The sequence below is a fragment of the Mirounga leonina genome, unplaced genomic scaffold (assembly GCF_011800145.1).
Source record: "Mirounga leonina isolate KUSES-001 unplaced genomic scaffold, KU_Mleo_1.0 Mir_125, whole genome shotgun sequence".
NCBI lineage: Eukaryota > Metazoa > Chordata > Mammalia > Carnivora > Phocidae > Mirounga > Mirounga leonina.
In genome coordinates, this window is record NW_023270305.1 from 35,857,012 (window position 1) to 35,866,063 (window position 9,052).

The window sequence follows — 9,052 nt, forward strand, 5'->3', positions numbered from 1 at the left end:
GGCTCAGTCATTAAGCATCTGCCTTCTGCTTGGGTCATGATCTCAGGGTCCTGGGATCGAGCCCCGCATCGGGTTTCCTGCTCGGCGGGAAGCCTGCTTCTCCCTCTCCCACTGCCCCTGCTTGTGTTCCCTCTCTCGCTGTGTCTTTCTCTGTCAAATAAATAAAATCTTTAAAAAAAAAGTCCATTTTCTAAAATAATCATTCTGTCAATAAGCATTCATAAATTGTATTAATAGCATGTGTTTATAAATAGCATATTTATTAATTACATATGGAAATGGGGCCAGATATCAAAACTTATTTTCTGGGACACCTGGGTGGCTCAGTTGGTTAAGCACCTGCCTTCAGCTCAGGTCATGATTCCAGTGTCCTGGGGATCAAGCCCCACTTTGGGCTCCCTGCTCAGATGCGTAACCATCTGAGCCACCCAGTGGCTCCTCTCTGTCATCTTCAATTTCTTTCATCAGGGTTTTATAGCTTTCAGAGTACAGGTCTTTCACTTCTTGGCTTAAGTTTATTTTTAAGTACTTGATTCTTTTTGTTACACTTGTAAGTAGAATTGTTTTCTTAATTTCTCTTTCTACTACTTTATTATTAGTGTATAGAAACACAGTTGATTTCTGTGTATTAATTTTGTATACTGCAAATATACTGAATTATTTCTAATAGTTTTTTGGTGGAGTCTTTAAGATTTTCCATATGTAGTAGTATGTCATCTGCAAATAGTGACAGTTTAACTTCCTCCTAACCAACTCAGATGTGTTTTATTTATTTTTCCTGATTGCTGTGACTAGGACTTCCAGTATTATGTTGAATTAAAAAGTGATGATGGTGGACATCCTTGATGTGTTCTTGATTGTAGAGGAAAGCTGCTCAGTTTTTCATCGAGTGTGATGTTAGCTGCGAGTTTTTCATATTAGGCCTTTGTTTTTATTATGTTGAATTATGTTTCCTCTAAACCCACTGTATTGACAATTTTTAGCATGAATGGGTGTTGAATTTTGTCAAATGCTTTTTCTGCATCTATTGAGTTAACCATCTGATTTTTATCCTTGGTTTTGTTGATGTGGCATATCACATTGAATGATTTTGCAAATATTGAACCATCCTTGCATCCTGGGAATAAACCCCTCTTGATCATGATAAGTGATTGTTTTAATGTATTGGTGAATGCAGTGTGCTAATATTTTGCATCTATGTTCATTGAATATATTGGCTTGTAGTTTTCTTTTTCTATAGTGCCTCTGTCTGGTTTTGGTATCAGGGTAATGTTGTCCTTGTAGAATGTATTTGGAGTTTTGTTTCCTCTTCTATTTTTTAGAATTGTTTGAGGAAAATTGGTATTAACTCTTCTTTAAATATTTGGTAGAATTCATCTGTAAATCCATCTGGTCCTGGACTTTTTCTTGTTAGGAGTTTTTTGATTACCAATCTAATTTTGTTACTAGTAATTTGTTCAGATTTTCTATTTCTTCCTGATTCAGTTTTGGATTTTCCATTTTATACATTTCTTCCAATTTATTTTTTCTAGGCTATTTAATTTATTGGCATATAATTTTTCATAATAATCTCTAATAATCCTTTGGATTTCTGTGGTGTAACTTGTTGTTACTTCTCTAGTTTTATTTATTTGTCCTATATTTTTTTCTTGATAAATCTGGCTAAAGGTTTATCAATTTTGTTTATCTTTTGGAAGAACCAGCTCTTGGTTTCATTGATCTTTCCAATTTTTTTTTAGTCTCCCATTTATTTCAGTTCTGATCTTTTTTTTTTTTTTTAGATATTTATTTATTTGACAGAGAGAGCACAAGCAGGGGGAGCAGGAGAAGCAGGGAGAAGGAGAAGCAGGCTCCCTGCCAAGTGGGGAGCCCAATGCGGGGCTCGATTCCAGGACCCTGGGATCATGACCTGAGCTGAAGGCAGACGCTTAACAACTGAGCCACCCAGGTGCCCCTCTGTTCTGATCTTTATTATTTCCTTCTTTCTACTAACCTTAGGTTTTGTTTGTTCTTTTTCTAGTTCCTTTTGGTTGTCAGGTTATATTGTTTATTTGAGCTTTTTCTTAATTCTTAAGCTGGGTCTGTATTGCTATAAATGTCCCTCTTAAAACTGTTTTGCTGTGTTCCAAAAATTTTGGACTTTCATTTTCATTTGTCTCATGGATTCTTTTATTTCATCTTTGATTTCTTTGGTGACCCACTGGCTATTTAGAGTCATGTTTGTCCTCCACGTTTGTGGTATTTCTGTTGTTTTCCTTGTAATTTTTTATAGTTTCATATCATTGTGGTCAGAAAAGATACTTTATATGATTTCATTCTCCTTAAATTCATTGAGACTTGTTTTGTGACTTAATGTGATCTATCCTGGAGAGTCTTCCATGTGCACTTGAACAGAATGTGTATTCTGTTGTTTTTGAATGGAATGTTCTGTATTTATCTGTTAAGTTCATCTGTTCTAGTATATATGCTGCCAAAGGAAGCACTAAATTCATCTGTTCTAATGTGTCATTCAAATACACTGTTTCCTGGGGCATCTGGGTGGCTTAATTTGTTAAACGTCCAACTCTTGATCTCAGCTCAGGTTTTAATCTCAGGGTCATGAGTTCAAGCCCTATGTTGGGCTCCAGTGTGGAGTCTACTAAAACACACACACACACACACACAAATACAGTTTCCTCATTGATTTAGATTATCTATCCATTGATTTTAGTGTTGTATTAAAGTCCCCTACGATTATTGTGTTATTTTTGATTTCTCCCTTTATGTCTCTTAATATTTGCCTTATTTATTTGAATGCTCCTATGTTGGGTTCATAGGTATTTACAATTATTATCTTCTTGTTGGATTGACCCTTATTCATCATTATGGAAAGCCCTTCTTTGTCTCTTGTTGCAGTTTTGTTTTAAAGTCTATCCTGTCTGATACAAGTATTGCTACCCTGGCTTTTTAATTTTTTTTTTTTTCCATTTGACAGGAACACCTTTTTCCATCCCTTAACTTTCAGTCTATATGGGTGTTTAGATTTGAAGTAAGTCTCTGGTAGGTAACATATACATGTGTCTTTTTTTTTTTTTATTCAGTCACAATGTTTTTTTTATTAGAGCATTTAGTTCATTTACATTTAAAGTGATTATTGGTAGGTATGTATTTATCACCATTTTGTTATTTTTTTATGTTTTTATAGTTCTCTCTTCCTTTCTTCTTTTCTTGCTCTTTTTCCTTGTGATTGATGATTTTCTTTACTGTTATACTGGTTTTCTTTCTCTTTATTTTTTTGTGTATTACAGGGTTTTTTTCTGGTTAACATGAGGTTCATAAATAGCATCCTAACTATATAGCAGTCTATATTAAATCAATGGTCACTTAAGTCCAAGCACGTTCTAAAACACCTCCCTTTTCTCCACTCTATACATCTTATGTGTATGTTATCATAATTTACATCTTTGTGTATATGATTTCTGTTTATGTCCTTTTCTTTTCCACTAAAAGAAGTCCCTTTAACATTTGTTGTGAGGCTGGTTTAGTGACAATGTAGTCCTTTAACTTTTGTTTGTCTAGGAAAGTATTTATCCATTCAGTCCTGAATGATATTCTTGCCAGGTAGAGTATTCTTGTTTGTAGGTTATTTGTTTTTGCTTTTGTTTTTGTTTTTTCTAGCTCTTAGAATACATCACACCACTCCCTTCTGACCTGCAAAATTTCTGCTAAAAAAAAATCAGCCTTACGGGGTTTCCCTTGTATGTAACTTTTGTCCCTCTCTTGCTGCTTTAAAAATTCTCCCATTATCTTTAAACTTTGGCACGTTAATTATTATGTGTCATAGTGTAGACATCCTTGAGTTCATCTTGTTTGGAACTCTTTGTGATTCTTAAATTTAAATGTCTGTTTTCCTCCCCAGGTTAAGGGAGTTTTCAGCTATAATTTCTTCAAGTAAGTTTTCTGTCGCTTTCTCTCTCTTTCTCCTTCTGGGACCCTATAATGTTAATGTTAATTCACTTGATGTTGTCCAAGAGATCCTTTAACTTATTCTCATTTTTTAAAATTCTTTTTTTTTTCTTTTCATTCTTCAACTTGGGTGTTTTCCATTACCCTGTCTTGCAGATTGCTGATGCATTCTTCTGCATCCACTAATCTGTTGATCTCCTCTAGTGTATTTTTCATTTTATTCATTTTATTACTCAATGCTGGTTCTTTTCTATACTTTCTGTCTCTTTGTTGAAATCTTCACTGAGTTCTTCCATTCTTGTCTCCAGTCCAGTAAGCATCTTTATGGTCATTACTTTAAAACTCTTTATCAGGCATATTGTTTATCTCCTTTTTTTAAAAAAGTTCTTTCTCTGGGGCTGTCTTGTTCTTTTATATTGGAGCATATTCCTTTGTTTCCCATTTTGCTTGACATCTGTGTGTGCTTCTGTGATTTGGGTTGAACCACTACTTCACCTAAACTTGAAGGAATGGTCTTGTTTGTGGTCATCCTCTGTGTAGACCTTGTGTGCCTGATACTTTGGCTGGCTTGCTGGAGCTGTGTCTGGCATGAGCTGTGTCTCCTGGGATACTCTGTGCTGGGGTTGCCCTGGTGGAATGGCTGGACCTGAACTGGGCATGAGCCAGGACAGTCCCAGGACTCTCCATGCAGAGGGAACCTTGGAAGGGCAGCTAAAGTTGATGTGGGTTCAAACTAGAGTGTTGCAGATCTCTCCATATAGAAGGTGCCCTGAGAGGACAGTTGTAGCTGAAATGGTCATAGGCTGGGGGAGTCCCAGGACTAAGAGCTGATATTCTTAATTGGTATGTCCAGTATAAATCAGATCCATAGATTTTACATTATACTATAAGCCTTACAACAAACTCTAATAAATCACTTATTTAAAGTTTAAACTTGTTAATTACTCAATGATTGTTGCTTAGCCCCATACCAACCCTTCTACGCTCATCTCTGAATAACTGGGACTGAGATATTGAAAACTACATTTCCCAGACTCTTCTAACTCCAAGCTTCTTGTTAAGTTCTGCCAATTGGAAGCACTGTTAGGAGATTAGAAGGGAAAAGGAAGGGAGACATCCTTTGTTCTTGACTTCCACAGTCTTATTATATTACAGCAGGAAGGACAACATGACTATACATTCCAGAAATGATGAGCTCATCAGCAGCATTTCAGTAACTCTTGCAGGTACAGAGCAATAGCACCTCCAAAAATGCAGACCAATGGGCAGCAACTCAGGCATGAACTGTATCACTTGATCTAGAGGTGACACACAGAGAAATTCTTTTCTTCCTAATATTTCATCGTTTTGCATCTCCAATCCTTCCAACATATTTGTAAACAGTTGTTTACATAAATGAGTCTCTTTGTAATAACCAATATGTATGTGTTTTCCTGACTGGATCCAAATTGAAACAGGAATGATCCCAGATCACTGGCTATGAAATATTGGAAAATGGGATAGTTATCTCATTGATTTGTATGTAGAGGTAACCTCATTGACATTGCTAAATAAGTTTTTGATAATCTATGGAAAGTAGTGGCATTCCAAGTATTTGAGTTATCATCAGTGGAGCACATTTTAAAAGTAAGAGAGTAGACCTTAAGTGTTCTGACCACACACACACACACACACACACACACACACACACACGGTAACTATGTAAGGTGATAGATGTGTGAATTAATTTGATTGTGGTAATCATTTCACAGTGTATATGTGTATCAAACTATAATGTGCATCTTAAACATACGTTTTGTCAAGTTTACCTCAATAAAACTAGACAAAATTTAAAATAATAAATAAAGGTGTTGAGAGATTAAGTGTTAAGGCACTTGGCCATTATAATAGTAATGATTACAATAAGAACCATGTGACTAACTGGCTTTTTCTTATCACATTGGAGACATTGCAGAAAGAGCAGGCTCAGGGCCCTGCATTTTCAATCAAGACATAGAACTGGATATAATTTATGAAGGCTCCAAAATAACAATTTTTCTTTTATAGACATAGGACAGATGTAGTTAAAAATAAGAACGAAATTTGATGCTGCAATTGAAGTCAAATTGACATCTTTACCAAGATTCTTATCTTTAGTTCAGGGCATTGAATGACCATGAATGGGACCTGACATTTTGGGTGGAGACACTTAGTTGCACTTAGATGAACATAATAACATTGAATTCTCAAATCCCCTTGAACCTCTCCTTCCAGAGGAGTACACTCCTTTTCTTTCTGAGAATACCATCCTCCCTCTTTTAAAGACCTGTAGTTATTTCACCTGAGGCAACTGTCTCTTAAGGGAATGCTGAGTCCCTTCAAAACTATTCCTTATCGTATTTAGACTGAATATTAAAGTCAGAATCCATTGTGCTCTAAGATGAAAAAGACAAAGTCTGATCAGAAAAAATGGTTCATATGCTTAAAGAATTGCAGGGTTTTAATAAGTTATATGAAGAAAGATGAATGGTATATATGTGGAAATTAATTCTAATAACAGTAGCCAAAGAGGACAGAAATAATGTTAGATTTGAGCTTTAATGTTGATAGGGGCACATGTGCTTACTGGAGATTGTGGGTCCAATATATTAGATGGACAGTTAGAAGTAGTTCTAACACTTTTCTTGATTGGTTGAAAGAAGCATAAAGTCAATGGTAATTTACAGACTATGAAATTTAAATGCCAGAACTTCCCTCAGAGAAGGAAGGAATCCCAAAATTTAAGGAGTCAGAAATATTGGAGTTGATTTTTCATGGAGCAACCTATCCACTCTCTCCCATTCTCCAGTATGTCTCCTGATAGACCAAAAAGGTATTCTAGGACACTGAAAAGGGTATTAATGAGAAAAATACACCAGCATCCTTATAAAGCTTAGTAGTGGCTTCTCTCTGTATGCTGAGATGATGGTAGGAGATGATGATATGGGCTTTGTGATTTCAATTGGAATAATGGAATCTTATATGGTGGAGACCATGTTTCCTGCTTAATTGTCTGATATGAGATGAAGACAATTACTATAAGGTAGAACAGGACCTAAATAATCATTACTTTTAGTGATGTTTTGTGTTGACTAACTTAATATGGTGTAATTAGGAATAAAATAGATAAATATCCTACCAAAGAGTTACCCCATCTATAATTTTTTTAAAAAAATGGATTTGGTGAGTGGACACAAGACTTGAAAGTCTACAATAGAGTGTCACACTGCTTATCTAGCTCCCAAAGCTAAGTCATTTTAGCCTTGACTCTCCCTCAAAAAAGATGAAGCTGAGTCCCTTGAGGAATGAACTTGTCACACAGCCATGATTATATACTGTATATCATCCTCAAAAGTCTCCTAAAAGGGACCTGTGTCATAAGCAGGACATCTGAGCACTGGCCAAAGAGAAATTACCAGATATTTTAAGAATTATTAGACACTGGCTCTTGGTTGACACTAATCCTGGAGATCTAAAATGACAATATGCTCCTCTGGTCAGAGTGGAAGCTAATGAAGGTCTTAGTAAAAAATAGATATTGTCCTAAAACTAATTCTCAGTGGGTCCAGTGGTTCTGCAGACCCACCCTATGATTTTTTTCTGTCCAGTCACTTAATGCATGGTTGTAGTAAACACATACTGAATTGACTAAATTCCCACATATATTCACTGATCCATGGGCATGGGACATACTGGAATAGAAAAAAAAAAGACCAAGTAGGAACTCTAGGAATTTTGTCCATTCCCAAACAGTAAATCAGAGGCAATAGTGCAACCCTGGGAAAATTAAAGAAAATAATACCACCATTAAAAACAAAAGATGCAGGGGTAGACTTTTTTTTTTTTTAACTTACCTGTTTAACATTGGCAGAAGGTGTTTGGGCCTTGGTGAATGATTTTGAATTGTAAATTGAATCAGATGATGACTCCAGTTTTATAGAGGTAAAGACTAATGCTTAAAAAGGATAGACTCCTAGTGAATAATGTAGTGAGGATTGAAACTCACATCTGTCTAAATGAGAGACTATGTTTCCAGTCAGAGTAATATGTCTGTATCCCACTCATGGATTCCGAGGAATCTACAAAATACATTCTAACCCATTATACCTCATATTTAAGACCTGGTGAAACCAGAGTTACAGAATGATATCTCTCCGTGTGTGTGTATGTGTACACATGCATACACTCAAACCACTCTTCTATAACAAAGTTTAAATCCACCTTCTCTTCTTATGTTTTCTTGCCAACATAGCCCACTGATATCTCACCCTCCTTTGTTTTCTGTAATGTTTTTTTCCCAGTTAAGTATGAACATCTTTGTAGCATCTTTTGCATTATTTGGCTCTTATTATTTAGTTGTTCATATATTTATGACTTAGACTCTGAACACAGTGTATGTCTGGATATTATGAACCTGAGGGAGATAAGAGGCATGTGGAAAGAAGGTAGGGATCCAAAATATCACAGACCTAAATTTGAATCTTGGCCTGCAGTTATTAGCTAAGTTGTTTAATCTCTGAGACTTGGTTTCATCTTCTGTAAAATGGATTTACTAATAATTCCTCTCAGGGCTGGGATGGAGATTGTGTGTGACATTGTAAGAAAAAGTGCCTCATGTGTAGAATGCATTTCATAAAATTCTGTTCCTATCTGGCTCTTTCTCCTAATATGCAAATCCTTTCTTTGTGTACCCCTTTAGCATTCAAAAGTTGTCTTTTTAAAGTGTCGAATAATAAAGCTCGAAGAGATTTGGAGACTTATCTCCGGTCATGTGGCACAGGAAAATAGGATTCCAGGTAACCTGACACTCACCATCACTTGTGAAGAGTGAAACTTCAAAGAGAAATCCATATCCAAGATTGTGATTCCCTTTAACAGAGCCAAAGAAGGAATCCAGAGGATTCTAAGAGCAAGCATCCTTCCAAAATGCACCACAATTGTTAACCCACAAGAGAAAGGAGCAGGTACCAGATATAGAGCCATTCTTGAGCCTCCTGAAAAATTGGAAATATGGATCTCCATAGCACACATGAACCTCCACCCCATCCTGTCATCCAACTAACTCGTCCAGCACCAGATTCCTATAGGA